Below are 7005 nucleotides of genomic sequence, written 5' to 3' on the forward strand. Positions count from 1 at the left end.
CCCCCCCCCCCCCCGCCCGAGTGCACAAATTTTTGTGCACCGGGCCTCTAGTTTTTATTATAAAAGGTACCAAGCCCAAAATGACTGAGAACCAGGTTATATATGACCAATAAAGGTTTAACTGTAAAGACCATATGAACATAAACACAATCATAATATGTATATAAAGGGGGGAAAGTGCAGAAAGAAACCATTTAGAAATACTCCAGTGCACTCTATTCTTCTCAACAAACCTGCCCTCAGGGAAACTAATTAATCAGAGCCTAACCAGGTGGAGTATTATCAGAGCCTAACTCCCCTGAGAGAAGAGAAATATCCAATTCGAACCATTCTAACCATCCTGCCCCATCTAAAAGGGGAGAAAAAACTGAGAAGCATATGTGAAGTTCATAGTCCAGAGGTATTGGCTCACTAAAAGACTGAGACCTAGTCATAGTAATATACAACACTTCCCCTCTCCCAACACTCCACCACAATATTACTAAACACCTACCTACAGCAATTCCTTTCACATGGTACACCATGTCTGGCTATCAAGAAAAAATCAGAAGCCATACCAAAAAGCAAAAAACAACTTGAAGAAACAGAAAAGCATCAGAACCAGAGAGGCCAGAGATGTAAGAATTATCAGACTGGAAATTTAAAACAACTATAATATAAGGGCTGTAACAAAGTAGACAACATGAAAAAACAAATGGACAATGTAAACAGAAAGATGTAAATTCTAAGAAAGAACCAAAAAGAAATACTAGATATAAAAAAGAAACAGAAATGAAAAATGCCTTTCATAAGCTTATTAGTATACTGGATACAGCTAAGGAAAGACTCTTTGAATAAGAGGATATATCAATAGAATTCTTGCAAACTAAAAACCAAAGAGAAAAAGACTGAAAACAACAGAACAGAATATCCAAGGACTCTGAGACAACTACAAAAGGGATAACATATGTGTAATGGAAATATCAGAAAAAGAAGAAAGGAACAGAATAAATATTAGAAACAATAACTGATTATTCCCCCCAAATAAACATCTGACACAAAACCAAATATCTAGGAAGCTCAGAGAACACCAAGTAGGATAAATGTCAAAAAAAAACAACCTACATAAATGCATATCATTTTCAAATTAGAGAAAAGCAAAGGTAAAGTCATGAAAGAAGGCGGGGGGGAGGGAGGGGGGAATACCTTACGCATAGAAGAACAAAATAAGAATTAAATTCAACTTCTCCCCAGAAGTGCGTAAGAAGAGAATAGAGTGAGATATTTAAATTGTTTAGAGAAAAATAACTCCAACATAAAATGCAGTACCCTGAGAAATTATCCTTCAAAAGTGAAGGAGAAATAAACACTATCAGACACATTTTGAGGGAATTTGTTGCCAAAGATCTGTCTTGCAGGAAATGTTAAAATTCTTTAGAGAGAAGGAAAGTAATAGGTTAGAAACTCAGATCCACATAAAGAAAGGAAGAGAATCATAGAAGGAATAAGTGAAGGTAAAATAAAAATATCTTTTTCTTATTCTTATTTAATTCTAGCAAATAACATTTTGTTCAAAATAATAATTGCAACAATACATTTGATTATGTATGCTTATGTATATACATTATATAAGCATAAAGGGTGTCCCAAAAAATGTAAACACACAATGTCTGCAGATTCTATTACATTTTGAAAATGTATTTTAATAAACACTACCTTTATAATTATTCAAACTGTGTATACATTTTTGGGACACCCTATTATATGCTTACGTATAATTATACAAATGTGAAATCAATCACAGCAATGATGGAAGGGATAGAAGGAAGGAATTAGAATTACTTTGTTACAAAATATTCACACTACCTATGAAATGGCATTGTGTTATTTGAAAGTGGATTTAGATTAGTTGTAAATATATATTGCAAACTCTAGGGCAGCCACTACGAAAACTTTAACATAAGAAAAAAGAGAAAATGGAATCACATAAAATAATTAAAAACACAAAAGACAGAAAGGAGCAGAAAACAAAAATAAGAACAAGAACAAATAGAAAATCATAACTAATGTTAGATATTAATCCAACTGTATCTGTCATCAATTTTAATGTCAACAATCTGACTGCACCAATTAAGAGACAGAGATTTTCAGAATGGATCAAAAACAAGTCCCAAGTATATGTTGTCTACAAGAAACCCACTTTAAATATAAAGACACATACAGAGTAAACGTATATGGATGAAGAAAAATATACTGTGCTAACACTAATCAAAAGAAACAGGTTATCAATATTAATTTCAGACAGAACAAACTTAAAAACAAGAAAAGTTATCAGAAATAAAGAAGGGCATTACATAATAATAAAGGGGTCATTACTCAAGAAGACACAAAATCCTTAATGTTCATGTACCTAATAACAGAGCATTGAAATATTTGAGGCCAAAACTGATAGAAGTGCAAGGAAAAATAGATTAATTGACTATTATATTGGAGACTTTAACACTTCTCTATCAGATATGAACAGATCCAGATTCCAAGATGGTGGCAGATTAGGTGGAAGCTAAATGGACCTTCTCCCAGGACCAAACTGGATTTACAACTAAAATACAGAAAAATCATCCTGAATAACCAACTGAAAACTAGCTGGAGAGAAGCCTTATAAATGGAAGTCACAGCCCAGCCAGCATGGCTGTGGTTGAGCGTTGACCTATGAACCAGGAGGTCATGGTTCAATTCCCAATTGGGGCATAAGGTTTTGGGCTCAATCCCTAGTGTGGGGCATGCAGGAGGTAGCCGATCAATGGTTCTCTCTCATTCTCTCTCTCCCCCTTCCGCTCTGAAACCAGTAAAAAAAATATTTTTAAAAAAAGAAAAGAAGAGGATGCCACATAAAGACTGGTAGGAAGCACGGAGGCACAAGAGGGCTGGCCAGGGGCTCACGGCAGCAGCTGAAGTTCTGGAGGGATAGCTCATCTGTTGGGGGGTTCGCCCAAACTAGGCAATCTGGGAAAGGTGCCCACATAACATCTGGCTGTGAAAAGCAGAGGGGTTTCAGTCTGCCAGGGAGAGATAGCTGGAAATGCAGGCACCCTCTTAAAGGGCTACTGCTCAAAATTTCATTTGCAGCCACTCACATGGGGCTCTGGTAGAAGGAGGGCAGAGTGGACTAGAGCTGTGTGAGGAGAGTCTGGGTTTGGTGGCACTAGGGAGAGAGCTGAGGGGACAGCCACAAAGATCCCTGTGCTGAGTCACTGCCTCATACTGCAGAAGCCATCTTTTCAGGCCTTTCCCATCCATGCAGCACTAGCCTGGGGAGAAGCAATTGCCCCACCTACTGGAATTCCTCTTGCCCCACCCTGTGGAGCTTACTCCCTACTGAAGACTACAGCTGGAGGCTCATTAAGTGACTGAGACTAAAAGACAGCCTGAAGGCAGAGGCAGATCCCTCAGTGCTTTGAGTCTTTGCCTGACCTGCTCCTGGGCCCAGGGCTAGTAAACGCACACCTTGGTACACAGCTTGGTCCTTTCCACATGCACCCAGGCCCAGCAGAGGGAGCCACAAGCTGTGGATCACTGATAGCTCCAAACATGTTGTTCAGGGCCAATCACAGAGAGTTTCTGACATTGTCCTAGAATAGCATCCCTATGAAGAGGCCCAGAACCAATACACCCAGTGGCCAGCTTCAGACAACAACAGAGCAGGATCCAATAAGCTTCACAAGCAGAATATCCACAGGGAGATATTGGCAGGCACCAAAACCTGCTGAGGCAAATTCCATTTCGTGTGATCAGCACCTGCATAGCAGCCTACACACTGTGTTGGGGGTTGAGCTTCACTGTCAGCCAGCCTAAGGGTCGAGCCCATGCATGAATGGGCCAATAGCAATCAAGACTCAATTACAACAGGAGGGCCCAGATAATGCACACAAGGGAAACTCTTAGAGTACCAAGGCCTGATGTTCAGGGCGACTGCACCACTGGGTCCCACAGATCACCTACTACATAAGGCCACCCTACCAAGACTGGGAGGTGTAGCAGATCTACCTAATACATAGAAACAAATGCAAACAGGCAGACAAAATGGGGAGACAAAAGAACAGGCCGCAAATGAAGGAATAAGAGAATTCTCCAAAGAAGAGCTAAATGAAGTAGAGGTAAGCAATTTATCAGATATAGACTTCAGAGTAATGATTATAAGGATGCTCAACAGCATGTAAAAGGATATAGAAACCATAAAAAAGTCCAGCCAGAAATAATGAATGTGCCCAGCCAGTGTGACTCAGTGGTTGAGAGTCAACCCATGAACCAAGAGGTCACCAGTTAGATTCCTGAGTAGGGCAAATGCCTGGGTTATGGGCTCAATCCCCAGTAAGGGGTGTGCAGGAGGCAGCCAATCAATGATTCTCTCTCATCATTGATGTTTCTATCTCTCTATCCTCCATTCCTCTCTACATATTAAAAAAAATTAATAAATGCCATATCTGAAATAAAGAATACACTGGAAGAAATAAAGCAGAGGATGATGAAGCAGAGGGTGGAATCAGTAATTTGGAAGACAAAGTAGGAAAAAAACACCCAATCAGAACAGTACAAAGAAAAAAGACTTCTAAAAAATGAGGACAGTTTAAGGTACCTTTGGGACAATATGAAGGGGTATCCATGTGAAGAGGTAACAGAAGAAGAAGAGAGAGAGCAAGGGATCAAGAATCTATTTGAAGAAATAATGTCTGAAAACTTCCCTAACCTGGTGAAAGAAAAAGACATACAAACCTAGGAAGCACAGAGAGTCCCAAACAAGATGGACCCAAAGAGGCCCACACCAAGACACACCATAATTAAAATGCCAAAAGTTAAACACAAAAAGTGAATCTCTAAAGCTACAAGAGAAAAGGCAGTCAGTGACCTACAAGGGAGCTCCAATATCATAAGATTGTAAGCTGATTTCTTAACAGGAACATTTCAGGACAGAAGAGATCAGCACAAAATATTCAAAGTGATGAAAAACAAGGACCTACAACCAAGGCTACTTTACCCAGTAAGGCTAGCATTTAAAATTAAAGGAGAAATAAAGAGTTTTGCAGACAAGGAAAAGCTAAAGGAGTTTATTACCACCAAACCAGTATTATAAGAAATGTTAAAGGGATTCCTTTAAGAAGCTGAAGAAGAAAGAGAAAAAGAAATAAAAGAAACACCAGAGGAACATAGATTAAAGAGATAAAATGGCAATAAATATAAACCTATCAATAATCACTTAAAATATAAATGGCTTAAATGCTCCAATAAAAATCATAAGGTAGCTGAATGGATAAGAAAACAGGACCCATGTATATGCTGTCTTTAAGAGACTCACCACAGAATGAAAGATACACTCAGACTGAAAGTAAAGGGATGGAAAATGTTATTCCAAGCAACTGGAAAGGGAAGAGAAGATGGGGTGGCAATACTTATATCTCACAAAATAGCTTTTAAAATCAATACTAAGGTTGATTTTACTCAGAAATCAATCTTAGATATTCTAAGAAAAAAGAATACTACATAATGATAAAGGGAGCAATCCAAAAAAAAGGATATAACCCTTGTAAACATTTATGCACCCAACTAGGAGCACCTAAATATGTAAAGTATAGGTAAAGTAAATATTGATGGATATAAGGGGGAGATTGACAGAAATACAGTAATAGTAGGGGACTTAAAATACCCATTGACACCAATGGATACATTTTCCAGACAGATAATCAATAAGGGGATGGCAGCATTAAATGACACACTAGATCAAATGGATTTAATTGGTATCTTCAGAGAGCATTCCCGCCAAGGCAGCAGAATATACATCCTTTTCAAGTGCACATGGAACATTTTCTAGGATAGAACACATGTTAGTGCACAAAACAACTCTCACTAAATTTAAAAAGACTGAAATCATATCAAGCATCTTCTCTGAACATAATGCTATGAAACTTGAAATCAATCCCAAGAAGAAAACTGAAAAGTAAACAAACACATGGCTGCTAAATAACATGTTATTAAACAATGAATGGGTTAACAACGAGATCAAGGAAGAAATCAAAAGATACTTGAAAAAATGAAAATGAGAACACAACAACCCCAAATCAGTAGGACACAGGGAAAGCAGGCATAAGAGGGAAATGCACAGCATTGCAGGCCTACCTCAAGAAACAAGAAAAAACGCAATCAGTCTAATTTGACACTTAAAAGAACTTGAAAAAAAAAAAAAAGCCCAAAGTGAGCAGAAAACAGGAATAAAGATCAGAGCTGAAATAAATGAAAGAGTCTACAAAAATAATACAAAAGATCAATGAAACCAAGATAAAAAGATTGAAAAACCTTTAACCAGACTCGTTAAGAAAAAAGAGAGTACCCAAGTAAATAAAATCAGAAATGAAAGAGGAAAAGTAACAACTGACACCAAAGAAATACAAAGGATTCCAAACCAGATAGACACAGCAAAGAAAGAAAATTATAGGCCAATATCCCTAATTAACATAGATGCTAAAATCCTCAACAAAATATTAGCAAAATGAATCCAACAATACGTTAAAAAGATCATACACCATGATCACATGGGATATATTTTGGTGATGCAAGATTGATACAATATCCACCACATAATAAACATGATACACCACATAAACAAATCCTATATAATAAAAGCCTAATATGCAAATCGACCAAACGGCAGAACAACCAGTGGAACAACCGGTCGCTATGAGGTGCACTGACCACTAGGGGGCAGATGCTCAACACAGGAGCTTGCCCCCCACCTTCAGGTCCTAGGCCAACCAAGGCGGGAGCCAGCGGGGGCCCCCCCGGATTGCCCCACCAGTCGCCCCGCAGAGGGAGACGACCAGCAGTGGCAGGGGGGGGGGGGGGGGGGGGGGCGGCGGGGATGGGGCAGCTGTCACCGGATGTTCCTGTTCCAGGATCCCCCTCCGTCTTCCAGCTCCTCACTGTCCTCATCTCTCGGATGCACTTTTCGGAAGAGCTGGAGCCGCCTCCTGTTTTTAG

General features: G+C 39.0%; 1 protein-coding gene and 1 long non-coding RNA gene across 8 annotated transcripts in view; both read right to left on the reverse strand.

Moving 5' to 3' along the window:
- The window catches only part of LOC106727441, a 7237-nt gene extending 3709 nt beyond the window's left edge, over positions 1–3528 (reverse strand). Inside the window, exons 1-2 of the long non-coding RNA XR_001363625.1 lie at positions 3494–3528; positions 3232–3234 (exon numbers count right to left, since the gene is read on the reverse strand). This is a non-coding gene — a long non-coding RNA (uncharacterized LOC106727441). The remainder of the gene's footprint in view (positions 1–3231; positions 3235–3493) is intronic.
- Positions 1–7005, reverse strand: part of MNAT1 (MNAT CDK-activating kinase assembly factor 1) — a 205994-nt gene that overhangs the window by 141712 nt on the left and 57277 nt on the right. The window lies entirely within an intron of this gene.

This window comes from Myotis brandtii, unplaced genomic scaffold (assembly GCF_000412655.1).
Source record: "Myotis brandtii unplaced genomic scaffold, ASM41265v1 scaffold423, whole genome shotgun sequence".
Classification (NCBI taxonomy): Eukaryota; Metazoa; Chordata; class Mammalia; order Chiroptera; family Vespertilionidae; genus Myotis; species Myotis brandtii.